This window comes from Halichoerus grypus, chromosome 2 (assembly GCF_964656455.1).
Source record: "Halichoerus grypus chromosome 2, mHalGry1.hap1.1, whole genome shotgun sequence".
In the NCBI taxonomy this organism is placed as follows: domain Eukaryota; kingdom Metazoa; phylum Chordata; class Mammalia; order Carnivora; family Phocidae; genus Halichoerus; species Halichoerus grypus.
Genome location: NC_135713.1, coordinates 166,059,273 through 166,071,547, shown reverse-complemented (window position 1 = coordinate 166,071,547; position 12,275 = coordinate 166,059,273). Strand labels below are relative to the sequence as shown.

General features: G+C 37.4%; 1 protein-coding gene and 1 non-coding gene across 4 annotated transcripts in view; one reads left to right on the top strand and one right to left on the bottom strand.

Moving 5' to 3' along the window:
* NSRP1 (nuclear speckle splicing regulatory protein 1) overlaps positions 1–12,275 on the top strand; it is a 53,743-nt gene that overhangs the window by 28,365 nt on the left and 13,103 nt on the right. The window contains exon 1 of one of the 3 annotated variants that reach the window (XM_078068103.1): positions 11,750–11,950. The exons of the other annotated variants lie outside the window; for them this stretch is intronic. The gene's annotated coding sequence lies outside the window, so the exon portion shown is untranslated. Of the gene's footprint in view, positions 1–11,749; positions 11,951–12,275 lie in introns of those variants that run through there. 3 annotated transcript variants of the gene reach the window in all.
* Positions 7,164–7,258, bottom strand: LOC118548122 (small nucleolar RNA SNORD116). Its single transcript, XR_004923479.1, has one exon. It is a non-coding gene; the product is annotated as a small nucleolar RNA SNORD116 (small nucleolar RNA).

Sequence of the window (12,275 nt, the reverse complement as noted above, 5' to 3'; positions counted from 1 at the left end):
AATTGTTTCTTTTTTAAAAAGTATTTCTACTTCATATTACCCATACCCTCTCATTTCTGAGGATATGTATTATGGTCACTTAAAATTTATATTCTGAGTAGCTCATTAATTCTGGGGGTTTTTAATGTATATTACAGGGTTTTTTTTATTGTTTTTACTTTTTTAAAAAACTTATTTTTATTTAAATTCAATTAACATATAATGTATTTGGTTTTAATCTTTAAAAAGATTTTAATAGTCCTTATACTTCAGTGCTTGATTGATTGATTGATTGATTTTTTCCATGAACACATTTTCCATTGAGATTTTCAGCCACATTAAGTTCATATTTCCCAGCCATTTATTTTCAGCATTTCTGCACCTTTTTGGATTTAGGTACTGTGTTTGAAAGGAGTGGTAAGGTTGTCAGGAGAAAGGAAGAAGAACCTCAGAGCAGAGAGCCTACGATATTAGTCTGGACTTCCCATTTGCATCATCCATCAAGTAGTAACCCTTCCTGTTAACTCCATCAGAGAGTTGCTCTGTGTTGAGACCAAGCTTCATGGAATTTTGTTCAGCAAACAGAGAAGATTGGGCTTGCCACCCCAGCCACACGGGAGTGCTGCTCTGACATTACCTCAGAGCAATTACTGTTTTTGCCTGAGGTATCTGGAGAGAGACATTTCTGAAAAGCTCTCCATCATCCAGCCCCCCAATTGTGTGCCATACACTGTTCAGCTCTGGGTTGCTACTCTTCCCTTCCTCTGCCCAGACAAGCCAGCATTTGTTTCCCCAGGGATTTTTCACAGTTTGTTTCTTATATCCAACCTCTCACTTGTAGAACAATTTCAAAGGGGGGAGCTTAGCTTAATATCTTATTAAGAATTGGGGGCACCTGAGTGGCTCAGTTGTTAAGCGTCTGCCTTCGGCTTGGGTCATGACCCCAGGGTCCTGGGATCGAGCCCCGCACCGGGCTCCCTGCTCAGCGGGAAGCCTGCTTCTCCCTCTCCCACTCCCCCTGCTTGTGTTCCTGCTCTCGCTTTCTCTCTGTCAAATAAATAATTAAAAAAATCTTACCAAGAATTGTAAGCTGAATATGACTAATTTAAAAAATTATGTACATTTGGCTTTTGATTGCATGAGAGTTTTTTTTTGCCACAAATTTTTCTAATTATTTCTAATTATTAATTTAAGCTTTTACTAGTTTTCCATTTAGGGATCACATATTCTCTTGACAGTGGGAAAGGAACAAAGGGAGGTCCTGGGCAATGAAAGGAAACTAGTCTAGGAATATTAAGTGATAATTCAGAAAGTGAATAATACAAATTTCAGTGCACATTTTTTTTTTTTTTGATGGTTTTGTTCAGAACTTTTAAGTATCATCATTTAAGCATCTGATGTATAGAAGACATACTGGGTGCTACTGATAGAAGTTGAATAAGATAAGATCACTGCTTTCAAGGAGCTCTTTCTAATACTTTATGAAAGTGAATTTATATATAATTCAGGTTAAAACTAAAATATCTTCACTTCTGAAAGAAGTTAAAATTTCAGAAGCTACTAAGGGTGTTTTGTTGGGATTAAGGACATTTCTCTTTGAGCAACCAGGGATAAAAGCCAGATGGAACAGCCCGCCTTACTTTGAGAAGAATTTTTTTGTGGGCTCCTTTTCTTGTGCACAGCTTTTGTTCATTCTGCAGTCTGCTTGACTCTGACCTGTTTTTGGCTACACGTTCTCTAGCTTCACCTGATTTGGGCTACCCTGCTTTCTGTTCTTAAAATCAGCCTCATATCTTAGTGTTTTTATGCATTCCAGGAATGATTTGCTTCGTATACTTGGACCATGCTCCTTAGCTTGTCTCTGTCAGTCTGTTCATCTGTTGCATAATAATTTGCCTCTGCTACTAAATTCCTGCCTCTGAATTTGCTCTGTACCTGTCCTTATATGTAGTTGGCTTGACATATTTTGTCTCTTGGCTTTAGTTTCTAAATATGCCCTTTTGTTCTTCCTGAGGTGATTCATTGAGGCTTTCTTGCAACTGATTTTCTAAAACACTGGCCAGCCCTGTCACTGGTTCAAATCCTCTCTTCTTCCCCTTCCAAATTTTTGAGTTGTAATAACCACAGCTCATTTTATTTTAAAATTGTTATTATTATATAGCTTTTTATTTAAAATGTACCCACCACAGATAAAAAGAGTCTACAGTTTTTTGTGTATGGCCTGATGTTATTTTACTTCTTAAAAACAGCTTTATTGAAGTATAATGGATATATACATGTACCTATTTACAGTATACAGTTTTAATGCACCTATTTACAGTATACAGTATAAATTTTGACATAAGTATATACCATGAACTGTCACTGCAGTAAAGATAATTAACATATCCATCACACCCCAAAATTTCTTTATGTCCCTTTGTAGTTCCTCCTTCTTGCCTCTTCCCATCCCCTCTCCAGCCCTCAGGCAACTACTGATCTAATTTCTATAACTATAGTTTTCATTTTGAGGAGTTTATATAAATGGAATCATGCAATATATACTTTGGTTGAAGGCTGTGGGTGGCTTCTTTGAGCATAATTACTTTGATATTAATTCACACTATGTTTCAGTAGTCCACTCTTTTTTCTTGCTGAGTAGTATTCTGTTGTGTAAATATACCACAATTTATCCGCACACCTGTTGATTATTTGGATTGTTCCCAGTTTTTGGCTGTTAAAAGTAAAATGACTGTGAACATTTGTATACAAATCTTTGTATTGGACCTATACTTTCATTTTTCTTGGATGGATACTTAGGCATGGAATGGCTGGGTCGCATGGTAGGTGTATGTTTACCTCTTTAAGAAACTGCTAAATTCCTTTCCAAATTTGGTGCACCATTTTACATTTCTACTGCTGATATATGAGAGTCCTAATTGCTCTAAGTCCTTTGTATGGCTGTATTGTCATTTGACCTTTTAATAAAACATTTATTCTTTCAAGTTCTGCAACTTGTGTTTACATTTAAATGTTTAATAATGCCTGGAATGTATTTTGGTGTTTGTTAAAAGGAATGAGGTAAGGTAAGAAATCAGTTTTAATATTTCTTTCCAAAGGCAGACAGTTGTTTCCACATCATTTTATTAAATAGTCCATCATATTTCCATGGATTTAAAACTTGCCTTCCTAATGAATTGTTTCAGATGAATACATTTTTAGGTTCTTTGCCTATTCTTCAAAACCTAAATGTTTAGATAATTAGAGAAAAATGTAGAATAAATCAGAAAGTTCTCCACTTATGATGTGATAAAGTATTTTAAGGAGGTAAAATTATGAGGATCATGTTCTATATATGAGATCTAATTGAGTTCTCAATGGGGAACTATTGTCATAAGATCTCAAAAATGTGCATTCATATCTTTTGGATAAGGAGTATGATTTTTTGTTCAATTTGTAATCATTCTAAAAGCACAGCTCTGGATGAAATGATCTCTGCAGAACATATATGTATGATTCTACCAATGATCACTATTTCTGCAGTCTCCTAGCTTAGAAACTTTAATACCATGTTTGGTCCTGTTTTCTGCATTCCTTCTGTCCATCTACTTCCAAGTTCTCTTTCTTTTAGAGCGTCGTCTAGTTTATCCCGTTTATCCATTCCCATGTGCGGTAGTCTTACAACCTCAGTGCCCCTAGTCTAATTCCCTGTTATCCATATTACATTGATTCCAGATCATTTTTCTAAATGACTTTTTCATTAAGTTTAAAAAAGTTAATTCTTTTTTGTCTTTGCATCACATTTAGGGTTTCTATTTTTCATAATGTAGTCTTGAGTCCAATTTTAGTTGGGTTTTTTTTTTAAAGATTTTATTTATTTGTTTGTTTGTTGGTTTGTTTGACAGAGACACAGTGAGAGACAGAACACAAGCAGAGGGAGTGGAAGAGGGGGAAGCAGGCTTCCCTCTGAGGAGGGAGCCCGATGCGGAGCTTGATCCCAGGACCCTGGGATCATGACCTGAGCTGAAGGCAGATGCTTAACGACTGAGCCACCTGGGCGTCCCCCAATTTTAGTTCTTAGCACCCATACAGAAGTCATTTGCTTTAATCATACTGATCTCATCATTCTTTCTTGCCATGTTTATGTCATTGTATTTCTTTTTTAAGACTTCATTCATTTGGGCACCTGGGTGGCTCAGTTGGTTAAGCGACTGCCTTCGGCTCAGGTCATGGTCCTGGAGTCCCGGGATCGAGTCCCGCATCGGGCTCCCTGCTCTGTGGGGAGTCTGCTCCTCCCTCTGACCCTCCCCCCCTCATGTGCTCTCTCTCTCAAATAAATAAATAAAATCTTAAAAAAAAAAAAAAAAGACTTCATTCATTTATTTAGAGAGAGGGAGAGACAGAATTCCCAGCAGACTCCGCGTTGAGTACAAGCCCTATGTGGGGCTCGATCCCATGACCCCGAGACTACCACCCGAGCTGAAATCAAGAGTCAGACGCTGAACCAGCTGATCAACCCAGGCGCCCCTATTTTTTTATTGAGTTTCCTTTATATAATACAACCTTTTTTTCCTGTTACCTTTCTTTCTAAATTTAGCTTAGATCTTCCTTCTCCATAGATACTTCTTTGACTCTCTCAGACCATGATTACCCCAACTTTTCTTTTCCACTGTCACCAAGTTGATTTTTATTAAAACTGTCTTTGCACTTGAAATAAAATTAATTAAAAATAATCTTTTTTCATATAAAATTTGATATATCAGATGAAAACTTCCACTTAATCCGCAAATTTGTTAATTTCGCATTAGGCAAGGTTTGTGTTTAAGAACACACTGAAATTATTATTAACCTCCTCTGAATTCTTAATACCGGTAGTAAGTTTCTCCATTCACTCTGATCCATGTCCACTTCCTTGGAGATGTTAGCCATGCCCTTGCCTATTCTCTGTGCCTGAAAAACTGTTCTCCAGATCTCATTGTGACTTGTTTTCTTAACTGTTTACCCGTCTTGATTCAAATGACACCTTCTTATTGAGACCTTCCTTGAATGTCTTATTTTAAATTCAGTCTTCTCCTTAGTCTCTGTACCTTTCTTTGATTGTTTTTTTGCATAGAGTGCAATACATCTGACATATATTTTACTTGTCTGTTTTTGTTCCCTTATAAGTTCATTGAGGGCAGAGGTTTTTGTTTATTGTTTTTTGACCAATACCCTGAATAGTGCCTTACACATGGCATATGCTCAGTAAATACTTAAGTGAATGAATAAATGCTATTAGGTTGGTATTAATTGTTCTTTAGTTAAATAAAGGTATTAGTTCAGTTTGTTTAGTTCTTTGAAGGTTGGCATGGAGTGACCTATTAACATTAAGTACTAACTGACTGAAGGTGTAGAATTAGAAACTTTGACCACACAAAGGCAGGTTGCACTTTATATTCCACAGCTGGTCAAGATGCTAAGCATAATTAACTTTCAGTTCTGAGTAGGATCTTAAAGTTGCTTTTGTTACTTAATAAATTAGAATAATTTCTGGTTACTTAATAAATTATAGTAACCTCCTGGTTTTATAAAAAATGCATATTCTTTTAGACCATTTAGAAAATACAGAAAAGCGGCGCCTGGGTGGCTCAGATGGTTGAGTGTCTTTCGGCTCAGGTCGTGATCCCAGGGTTCTGGGATTGAGCCCCGTGTCGGGCTCCCTGCTCAGTGGGGAGTCTGCTTCTCCCTCTCCTGCTGCTGCTCCTCCTGCTTGTGCTCTCTTGCTCTGTCAAATAAATAAATAAAATCTTTAAAAAAAAACAAAATGCAGTTTCTTCCTTCTGGTACAGGGAAGGCACCTTTCGCGTGGGAATTTTCAAGTTTCTTCAGTTCAAAATAATCAGTATTTGCCAAAGGAGCATATTTTGGGGTGGCCATGTCCTGAACTCCTTCAATACGTACGTAGCAAAACTAACAAAAAGCAAGGAGACTATATAAAAATTTAGGATGGAAAGGGTGGGAGATGAGATTTAGGGAAGGATATACAGTGACTTCATCTCTACTGATAATGTTCCATTTCTTAGGCTGGGTAATGAATTCACAGGTACTACGTTATTTTTTGTACCCTTTTTGTACATAATTTTTCATAATTTTTAAAGGTAGTGGTAATGTCATATATAGGGAAAGTTGACAGGGTATAGGAGGTTTACAAAGAGAGGAGGCCTGAATATAGTTGGTAGAGAAAAAAGAGAGACTTGATTAGTAAAAGGATGTTTGGTAAATACAGTTAGGACCCAATTACAGTTGGAAGCTAAGAAATAATATTTTCCAGGAGTGCTTAGCTGTCTTACTATAGACAGAGGTGGTTGCATGGATTCAGGACTCATATTTATCAAATAGGTGCAAAAGATGGGCAATGGGAGTTTAATTATTGGCAAGAGTAGTTGAAGATTCACTACTGTAAAGATGCTAATAAAAAAATAGAAAAATCAAGGGATTAGTGGCATCCATAAGATCAAAGAAAAGATAAAGTGGAAATAAATGAGCAAGAGAGCTATGTATTTTATTGAAATCTGAAACATTGGGGCGCCTGGGTGGCTGAGTCGTTAAGCGTCTGCCTTCGGCTCAGGTCATGATCCCAGGGTCCTGGGATCGAGCCCTGCATCGGGCTCCCTGCTCAGTGGGGAGCCTGCTTCTCCCTCTCCCACTCCCCCTGCTTGTGTTCCCTCTCTCGCTGTGTCTCTCTCTGTCAAATAAATAAATAAAATCTTATAAAAAAAATCTGAAACATTGTAAATTGCACTGTTATTTTATGCATCATTAAGAAAACACTACCAATTGGGCGCCTGGGTGGCTCAGATGGTTAAGCGTCTGCTTTCGGCTCAGGTCATGATCCCAGGGTCCTGGGATCGAGTCCCGCATCGGGCTCCCTGCTCAGCAGGGAGCCTGCTTCTCCCTCTGCCTCTCTCTCTCTCTCTCTCTCTCTCCCTCCCTGTCTCTCATGAATAAATAAATAAAATCTTTAAAAAAAAAAACAAAAACTACCAATTAAACTATGATAGTCTTATGAGTTAGAATTCTAATTATATATTTACTATACAATACAATATTGAAAGTTCTTTTAGTCTTAAGGTGTAAATTTTTACCTTTGGTTACTCTTATATTAAAAAGCAAAATATGAATAAAAATAATTAGTTAAGGGATCCCTAAAACTTTTTCAAATCCAGAGTTTTTTGTTTGTTTTTTTCTTAATCATAGGAAGTTCTCACTGATTTTGTTCAGATTTTCCAAGGAATGCATATGAGGGAGTCATCATCAGTCTTTTGGACTTACTTCTTCACTCAGACTCACTGATGACTATGTTTTTCCAAATTTATCATTCTTTCTGAGATCGACCTTAATGGTCGTAAGGAGGGTGTTTGGAGGTAGTGAACTAGGCATATTAAGTAGTAATCCCAAGTGGGTGTCCAAAGTAAATTATCTCTACATAATTGCATAATTTTAAGAAATGCTATGTCACCAACACTTGATGATATTCATTCTAAGGTTTTGGTGCTGTTGCTGTTTTAGTATTTACACACATGCAGGTAGAACCAACTATTAAGAATATCTCTTGGGCGCCTGGGTGGCTCAGTTGGTTAAGCGACTGCCTTCGGCTCAGGTCATGATCCTGGAGTCCCTGGATCGAGTCCCGCATCGGGCTCCCTGCTCGGCAGGGAGTCTGCTTCTCCCTATGACCCTCCCCCCTCTCATGTGCTCTCTCTCATTCTCTCTCTCTCAAATAAATAAATAAAATCTTTAAAAAAAAAAAAAAAGAATATCTCTTGGTCAACAGCAGTTAGATGATGCCAGCTGATTATAAAGTGTGTCCTGATTTCATCAATATAAGGATGTGAAATAATGTACATCTTCTATACAGTGAAATTTGGTAGAAAAGTAGTGGTTGTTGTTGGGTTGGTTGTCCAGATTTACAGTTTCAGAGCTGGGGCAGTCGCAGATAATGACAAGAGTGACAATGATAGGGTGGCTACGTGGAGAGGAAACCATCATAACTGGACCTGAGGAAAACAAGGTCAGGTCAGTGTGTTGTATGGATTTTCTGTGATGATGATGGCATGATATAAAGCAGAGAGGAAAACAGATCAGGTGTCAGAGATAGTAATAAAGAATTCATAAATTAAGAGTAAAAAGGGATAAAGGTAGTAGTCATATGGCATGACTTCAAAGGAGTAGGGGTTTTACTTTTACCCACAGTGTATGACACTAGAATCAGGAGGAGACACAATGTCTTCCTAATGTGAAGTATGTAAGCCATGAGCAGCCTCAGAAGAAAGGGTATCTTTAGGGAAGAGGCAGTTTCAGTCAAGGAAATAAAGGTTTATGAAAGAGGATGAGAATGCAGGGATTATAGAGGACTTCATGGGAAGGTTTTAATCAAGGTAAAAGACACAAGCAATGTGGCCATAGTATGAGAGGGGATGATTATTAGCAGGGGGGCTTACTTCTTGAGTAGTGAACATGGACTAACATGGGTATAACATTAAAGTTTGCCCATACCATTAAATGTTGTTGAAAACAGATTCTTTTTTTTTTTAAGATTTTATTTATTTGAGAAAGAGAGCACAGAGGGAGAGTGAGAGGGAGAAGCAGGCTCCCCACTGAGCAGGGAGCCCAATGTGGGGCTTGATCCCAGGACCCTGGGATCATGACCTGAGCCGAAGGCAGACGCTTAACTGACTGAGCCACCCAGGTGCCCCGAAAACAGATTTTTAAATGGCTGCAGAACTTTGTGTTGAAGGGTATACAGCTTACTTAACTGATATGATGTTGAAAGTTAGGTTGCTTCAAGTTTTTCACTAATGTGAATGGATATTCTGTTATATAATACAGTGAAATATAATAGCACCTAAATCTTTTTGTATATCTTTTTTTTATATCCATACAGTGAACTCCTGAAAGTGGAACTACTGGTTCAAAAGAAATGGATATTTTTTCAGGCTTTTAATACAGTTTGCCAAATTGGAACCATTTCACACTTTCACAATGTAGGAGTATATATTTACTCATTACCTTGCCAGTATTGGATGATACAACTTTAAAAATCTGAATTTGATGATAAAAGTTAATATTTTCATTTTCATCTCCTTAGTTATTGGTGAGACTGAACATTTTTTCATATAGTTAATGGTCATTTATATTTTCTCTTTTCTAAATTTTCTGTTGATAGCCATGTCCATTTTTTCTTAGCATATATAATAAAAATTTTATGTATTTTTTGCAACTCTTAAACAGGCTTTGTACTTACAAAAGAAGCATGTGAATGTGGACAAAGCTCATAATAGAGATTGCTGAGTTGTAGGACCTTTAGTAAATGATCTGTTGCTAAGTTAAAAAAAATAATACGGAACAGGAAGTATTCATTTCTAAGTTCTCAGAGCACAACTGAAAATTATAGCCATAAGCCATTTGGGGAAGGATTGATTCTTGAACTGTTTTTTCTTTAGTTGAGAACAGTTTTGGATAAGTGGATAGGTAAATATCTTATAAAGAAGGCCATATGTGATTTTTTAAAATCTGTGACTTATTAGTTATGGAAAAAGAGATTGATTTCTGCAAAAAAAATATTCAGAACCCTTTTCTGAACTTTTATTTGTTCTTTTTTTTTTTAATTTTTGTTTAATTTTGTAAAAAGTGTGACTGAAGAAAGGTAATTCAATAATATAAATTAATGGTCCAGTATCTTATTTCTTTCCCAGTGTCATTAAACTGTATTCTGTGTATTGGTGAAGGGGCTGTAGTAATATATATAAAACTTATTTCTCTTCTGGCAGTTACCAAAGCCCAGGAGTCAGCCCATCTAAACATGTGTAGTGATGTAAGAAATGCACAATCATGTGGTTTTCTCTTGCATTTATCTGAACTAATTGTGAAGGTTTTAAAAACCATTTCCCTTTTAATTAGATCATATCTGTCAGACTACATCCCAATGAAACATTAGATCGATTAAATAAATTTTTTTTTTTTTAGATTTTATTTATTTGGGCAGAGTGTAGAGTGAGAGAGAGCACAAGTGGGGGGAGGGGCAGAGGGAGAGGAGAAGCAGGCTCTCCACTGAGCAAGGAGCCCGATGCAGGGCTCGATCCCAGGACTCTGGGATCATGACCTGAGCCGAAGGCAGCTGCTTAACCGACTGAGCCATCCAGGCACCCGATTAAATAATTTTTATTCTCTACACAGAACAAACGACTAGGGGAGGTAGTAAAGACTAAGAACAGCCAGTCGCGGTGTTTTTCTTAATTCTGCAGTTTATGGTGCCTATGCTTGATAACCACATGTGTGTGTATGTGTGTGTGTGTGTGTGTGCGCGCAGAGGGTATTATTATATATTATTAGTATCTATAAAATGGACCTGGCATTTTATCTCTTTTTTTATGTTAATTTCTTATTTGGAAATTAAAAGAAACCTACCAACTCTTAGATTAGACATAAAAAATTAAGATGTTGATCAAATATGGCTCCTCTCCCACTTTTAGTGCTGTACACGTAGTAGGCTCTCAGAACATGTTTGTTGAATCAAGTTGAAATATTTGCAAGGAACTACTACTTCAGGTTTTATAAAAGGTTATTTCCCTGAGATTTTTGGTACAAAACCTGTTTTGAAAGATTGGTGTGGTACAATAGCAGTTTTTACACTTTCAGGACAGTTGGAATGTTTACATAAGAGCCAGTTTATAACTTGAATTATTTTTTCTTTAAGATAAAGGCCCAGGGCGCCTGGATGGCTCAGTCAGTAAAGTGGCTGACTCTTGGTTTTGGCTCAGGTCATGATCTCAAGGTGGTGAGTTCCAAGTTCCTTGTAGGGCTCCGCACTGGGTGTGGAGCCTACTTGAGATCTTGAGATTCTTTCTCTCCCTCTCCTCCCTTTGCCCGTCCCTGCTTACACAGAAGCTTGCTCTCTCACACATTAAAAAAAAAAAAAAAAGGCCCTTACGGGGAATAATTTTTATCTTCCTACATTTAAAACTAATGGTAATTTGTGGTTTTATTAGAAGGCACTATTAATGAATACTCTATTCTGTGAACTAATTGGTCTTCAAACATAAAATTAGAATAATTGCATGCCTGCTAATTGTGAAACTAATCAATTAATGACTGTATTGTATGGTTAGATCACTTACATTCATCCTTAATCATATTATTTAACAGCTATTTTTCCTTAGGCCATTTGTAGACTAGAATATTTTGGGCAAGAACTAAAGTGTTTTGTGATATCTGGGGCTTTAACTTACGATCCCAAGGTCACAGGCTGCAAGCACTACCAACTGAGCCAGCCAGGCTCTCCTCCTTCCTTTTTATAGAAACCATAGATGGTCCCCAACCTAGAATACTTTGATTTAGGATTTTTCAGCTTTACAGTGGTGCGGAAGTGTTACGCATTCAGTAGAAATTGTACTTCAAATTTTGAATTCCGATCTTTTCGTGGGCTAGTGAAGTGCAGTACTCTTGTCATGATGCAGGGCATTGGCGGTGAACCACAGCTCACTCGTAGTCAGCCATGTGATCATGAGGGTGAACAATCCATACACTTACAACTATTCTGTACCCCTACAACCATTCTTTTACTCACTTTCGGTACAGTATTCAATAAATTACATTAGATATTCAGCACTATATTATAAAGTTGGCTTTGTGTTAGGTGGATTTGCCCAACTGTAGCTAATGTGAGTGTTCTGAACACCTTTCAGGTAGGTTGGGCTAAGCTATGATGTTGGGTAGGTTAGGTGTATTAAATGCATTTCAACTTAAAATATTTTCAGTTTTTTTAAAGATTTTATTTATTTATTTGAGAGAGAGTGTGTGCAAGAGATAACAGCAAGCACAAGAAGAGAGGAACAGAGGGAGAGTGAGAAGCAGGCCCCCTGCTGAGCAGGGAACCCGAGGCGGGGCTCCATCCCAGGACCATAGGATCATGACCTGAGCTGAAGGCAGACGCTTAACCCACTAAGCCACCCAGGTGCCCAAATATTTTCAGTTTGTTGGCATTTTAGTGAAAACGTTAAGTCATTGTCAGAGTTCTTTTAGTTAGAAAACTGAGAATCAAATGAGCTTCAAAAGGAGATAATCTTCCCTGACTTTTTCCGCTTAGGTTCAGAGTTACCTCTTTATCCACTGATGATGCTGTTAGAATTCCAGGGATACAAGTCTATGAATAGAATTTGTAAAATTACTGTACTCCCTCCATTGTGTTATCACCCTGTAAGTAATAACTGATTTTTTCAAAGGGCAGACAGACACACATCATCCTTCAAAATGGGTATGAACATGGAAACAAAACCTCT